This window comes from Acanthochromis polyacanthus, chromosome 24 (assembly GCF_021347895.1).
Source record: "Acanthochromis polyacanthus isolate Apoly-LR-REF ecotype Palm Island chromosome 24, KAUST_Apoly_ChrSc, whole genome shotgun sequence".
Lineage (NCBI taxonomy): Eukaryota > Metazoa > Chordata > Actinopteri > Pomacentridae > Acanthochromis > Acanthochromis polyacanthus.
The window spans coordinates 6,004,827-6,010,917 of record NC_067136.1 but is presented as its reverse complement, the minus strand read 5'-3'; positions in this window follow the sequence as shown (position 1 = coordinate 6,010,917).

Here is a 6,091-nt window from a genome sequence, read left to right as displayed (position 1 = left end):
ATACTAAACTATGACTTTTTAGTCACGTTTTGGACGACATACTAAACTATGACGTTTTTCTCATGTTTTGGATGACATGCTAAACTATGACATTTTTGTCACATTTTGGACGACATACTAAACTATGATGTTTTTTGTGAATTTTTGACAACATACTAAACTATGACGTTTTAGTCACGTTTTGGACGGCATACAAAACTATGACGTTTTTCTCATGTTTTGGATGACATGCTAAACTATGACATTTTTTGTGACTGTTTTGGACGACATACTAAACTATGATGTTTTTTGTGAATTTTTGACGACATACTAAACTATGACGTTTTTCTCATGTTTTGGATGACATGCTAAACTATGACATTTTTGTCACATGTTGGATGACATACTAAACTATGATGTTTTTTGTGAATTTTTGACAACATACTAAACTATGACTTTTTAGTCACGTTTTGGACGACATACTAAACTATGACGTTTTTCTCATGTTTTGGATGACATGCTATACTATGACATTTTTGTCACATGTTGGATGACATACTAAACTATGATGTTTTTTGTGAATTTTTGACAACATACTAAACTATGACGTTTTCTCACGTTTTGGACGGCATACAAAACTATGACGTTTTTCTCATGTTTTGGATGACATGCTAAACTATGACATTTTTTGTGACTGTTTTGGACGACATACTAAACTATGACGTTTTTCTCATGTTTTGGATGACATGCTAACTATGACATTTTTGTCACATGTTGGATGACATACTAAACTATGATGTTTTTTGTGAATTTTTGACAACATACTAAACTATGACGTTTTAGTCACGTTTTGGACGACATACTAAACTATGACGTTTTTCTCATGTTTTGGATGACATGCTAAACTATGACATTTTTTGTGACTGTTTTGGATGACATACTAAACTATGATGTTTTTTGTGAATTTTTGACAACATACTAAACTATGACTTTTTTGTGAGGTTTTTGGACGACATACTAAACTATGTGGGTGAGCCAAATACTCGTTTTAAACGAGTGCTCGTTACAGATAATGCGGTTTTGGAGAATCTGAGTATATCCCGAGTATTGTCCGTCATTATTCGTATTCGTGCTGATGGGAAATCCTCATTGGGCAACAACTAATGTCTTAACTATGGAGTTAGAACAGTCTCATAATTCACAAATGCACACAGAAGAATTCACAAATGTAAACTGCAATCCACAAATAAATTAAGAAAGTTCACAAATGTATTTCTACATTCACAAACTGCTTTTGTGTGTGAATCTTTTTTGAGACTGCTCTGCCGTCAGCTCGATCCACAAATGCATTTTTTTCAACACGGAAGTTTCTGTAGCCAATCAGATGTCTCCCTCCTTTCAGCCAATCACAAAAACTCACCCCACGTGGGGGTGGGTGTACTGTTCAGCCAATCATATGAACGCGTCCGCACAGCGTTATACTTCACCGTGTCATTGGGCTGAAGAGTGAAGCTGCAGAGACCATGGCGTCTGATGGGGACAATAGACCCTTTATTTGTTTACAGACATTGTGACGTTTTTTGTGGCCGGGGCTTATGCTGGAGGCAAAAGCTGAGCGAGAAGTCAAGCGGGACTGGGAGTATATAGTTTGCGCTGGGAGTTTGCAGCGCAAACTCGAGCATTTTTAACCCGTTAAACTTCAGTGTACCGCCGGCGGTACACTTACTAATTTGCATAGGAATTTAAAGAATGTCCGAAGGCTGCAAACGCGAATATATAAACATTATACGCTGATGGAAAACTTAGATTCTCATGAATCCGCAGGTATAAACCACTTTCAGATGTGATTACCACATCAGATAATATAAACACATTTGTCCGACAAACAACGAATATCCATCCATCCTTTCTCTGTACACGGCTTTAACGTACACAGCGCGACTGACATTTCCGGGTTCATTATTACACACAGATGAAAATATTCCACAAAAAACGGCCATAATCCAACCTTGGACATCCAGACGACACAAGCCAGTAAACTATTTTGTCCAAAACATGTCTTGAAGTCGGTATATAATCCACGAATCGGTCGTTTTAAAGGAAATGCACCTCGCGATGCGCGTCCAATATGCCCTGTATTTCTCGTCATATTTAACGGGTTATTGTTTTTGATTGTATTTTTTTCTGTGTCTTGTTGTGTCCTTGTTCTTATGGTGTGTGTATTTGGACCCAGTGTCTGGAATAAAGCTGAACTGAATTGAATTGAATATTTTTTATTTACAAATAGAATATTAGCGATTTTTTTGTACCCCCTCCTAGTACAGATTAGGATACAGATAATTTGGATGGTATACAGATACAGATAAAGATAGTGGTGTACTCGCTAATCCCTACTAAACTATGACATTTGTGATTTTTTGGACAACATACTAAACTAATTTTGGACGACAGACTGAACGATATCTTTTTTATCACATTTTTGTCGACATACTAAAGTATGACATTTTTTGTGTCTTGTTGGACGACATACTAAACGATGATGTTTTAATGATATTTTGGACAACGTACTAAACTATGACATTTTTTTCATATTTTGAATGACATCCTAAACTTTGCCTTTGTGGCAAATGTGAAAAACATTTCAGAAGAAATGCTAAACTATGATGTTTTTATCACATTTCGGATGACAGACTGAACTCTGAGAAACCTCTGAGACCTGAGCTTGATTTGTGCTTTGTTTGACAGGGGCCAGAAATTAAATTTTTCTTGTCATATTACTACTAAACAACTTACACGATTCATGCATCTGCACATCATACACAGAAGTCCTGACTCACTGTCATTCAGCTCTGCCTCACAACTCCACTTCTAACTCCCAACATCCGACCCTCTGCTGCTCCACCTGCGAGGAACAAGGAGAAAAATGGGATCTGTCGGGTGATTTGTGTTTGGAACATCTGCTTCAGAGGACCACAAAATGGGCGGAGCAGCCGGAAACCTGATTGGTACTTTTGCTGCGAGCTCGACAAATTCCTGAGTTTATGGACAGACAACATGAATGTGGAGGCTGAAACCTGTGATTTAGCTTTCTGTTGGTGTAAAAGTGTGTGTGGTTTCTGCTGAGAGGACAGACCCTCCTCATTAACCCTGTAATTACTACAATCTCCTCCACACTCTCTCTGCCTGTCGCCATGGTAACGCCACCATTACATCATTAAATCTAAACATATCAGAATGTAATCTGAAACCTCTCAACGGTGCTTCAAAGACCTCACTTTGTTTGATGTTCTTTCCAGGAAGTTTCTCTAAAACAGGACTACCACAGTGAATGCATAGTCCTGACAGTGAAACACGGAGGTGGAAGTGTGAAACGAAGCCATAAAAAGTATCTGTACCGATGAGTTCATGAGCAGCTCAGACCAAAAGTCATCAACACTAGAAGATGTACAGGTCACAGATTCAACATGTTTCCATCAGAACGTTAAAACTCCAGATGTCTCAGCAGTCCCTCCTCCTTTGACGTCTGTTCTGGTGGCTTTCATTCATCTTTTTGAAGCTTTAAGATCCAGTGGTGGTCGGAGAGTCAGCGCTGCCCTCTGCTGGAGTTTAGTATATATGTATGGACACTAGCAGTCAAAGGTTTGGACACACCTTCTCATTAATGGTTCTTTATTTTCATGACTGTTTACTTTGCAGATTCTCACTGAATGCATCAAATCTGTGAATGAACACATATGGAATTATATAGAAATAAACAATGTGAAATAAATCAAAACATGTTTTCGATTTTACATTCTTCAAATGCATAAATTTGAATTAGACTACTGAAAGTCTGCCCAAAAAACATGTTGAAATTAGTTAAAAATGATTAAAAACCTCTTCAAAACTGCTCAAAATAACCCAAACTGTCAAAACTGGTACAAAGTGACTCAAATATGTCCGGTGTTTGTTAAATCTTGTCATAAATGACCCAAAAGAAGTCCTCTGAACAAGTCCCCAAAAAATTCAAAATTTATTCACAATGATTGAATTTGTCCGAACAAATTGAAAATCACCAATAACAACTCAAAATCTGTCCAACACAACATGTAAAACCAGTTGAAATTTGTCCAAAACTACTTTAATTGTAGTAAATGAGTTGGGATTTTTTGATAATGAATTCAAACTTGTGTTCAGTGACTGGAAATGTGTCCAAAATTACTCAAAGATCATCCAAACTGAACCAAACTTTATCCATTATCAGTAAAAATTTGTCCACAGTGATTTGAAACCTGTTCAACACGACTCTAAACATGTTAAAATGGTCGAAAATGAGTTCAATCTGGTCCCAAACAACTCAAAAGAAGTCCCAGAAAATCCAGAGAATGCCAAGAGTGTTCAAAGCAGGAATCAAAGCAAAGGGCGGCTTTTTTGAAGAAACTAACAGAACAGACGTATTTTGAGTCTTTATTGGTCATTTTTAATTCAAAGTGAATCATTTTGAACCAACTTTGAGTTTCTTGGGACTTGTTTAGGGTTTTCTGGGACTTCTTTTGAGTTGTTTGGGACCAGATTGAACTCATTTTCGACCATTTTAACATGTTTTGAGTTGTGTTGAACAGGTTTCAAGTCACTGCGGACAAATATTTGCTGATAATGGATAAAGTTTAAATCAGTTTGGATGATTTTTAGTAATTTAGGACGCATTTCAAGCCACTAAACACAAGTTTGAATTAATTATGGAAAACTTTCAAGTCATTTACTACAATTAAAGCAGTTTGGATACATTTCAACTGGTTTAGCAAGTTATTTTGGACATATTTTGAGTCATTATTGGCAATTTTTAATTTGTTTGGACAAATTCAATCGTTTTGAACAAATTTGAAGGTTTTTTGGAACTTGTTCAGGGATATTTGGGACTTCCTTTGGGTCATTTACGACAAGATTTAGCAAATTTTGGGACATACTTTGAGTCATTGTGTACCAGTTTTAACACATTTTGAGAATTTTCGAGTCATTTTGAACTAATTCCAACTTGTTTTACAAGTTTTGGGCATATTTTGAGTAGTCGGCAATATTTAATTCAAGCAGAATCGTTTGAAGAATCTAAAATATAAAACGTTTTGACTTCACACTTCTTTATTTAGTGCATAATTCCATGTGTTCATTCATAGTTTTGCTGCCTTCAGTGAGAATCTACAATGTAAACAATCATGAAAATAAAGAACCATTACATGAGAAGGTGTGTCCAAACTAAATGCTGCTAGTGTACATACACACAGTATTTAGTTTAATCACTAGAGGTTAAACTAAATACTCACCTTAAACACCTGGGACTCTCCAAACTAGTTTTTAGAACTGAAGAAGCTGCTCGGATGAGAGGTGAAACGTCTTCAAGATCACAAGAATAAGTCCAGTTGCCTGAACTAAATCCTTCATCAATATTATTCATTAATCAAGTAAACATTAGATCATTTGTTCACCCATAAAGTCCATGTTCACAGCAGCACAACGATAACTGATATCAGACAGGACTGTGTCATGATGTTGAACAGAAGCTGTAGAGGGAAACCATCATGGAGTTCATTTCAGGATGGAGATTCAAACTGCTCTTCCTATTTTTGGCCACCAGAGAGCCTGAATCCTTTTTGATAAAAACTTTAATACTCCAGAAAGTTTCATTTCACTGGAAAAACCTCCTGATGTCCAAAACAGGTTTAATCAAAGCAGCTGGAAATGTCCAAACAGCTTCTAATCACTGGAAAAAGGTCCAGAATTACTAAAGAGTTCACAATGACTGGAAATTTATTTTAAAATGAGGTTAAAAAATAGTTCAGTGACAGAAATATTACAAAAAAGTTGTTAAAAATTACTAAAGTTTGTCCAAAATGACTCAATATTTTTTTTAACTTAATTAACTCAAGTCAGTAAAATCTGTCCACAGTGACTTAAACAGCAGTGAGGCTGAAATAATTTCACACCAGCTCCTGTAGAAATGATATTTTACTGTAAACACTTTATAGATTCTACATGGACAAACCCTGGAAGTCACATTAAACTCGTTTATTCCAACATCACTCAAAATATCCCCACAAGGTCTCAGAAATAGTTCAGATCGATTCATAATATTTAC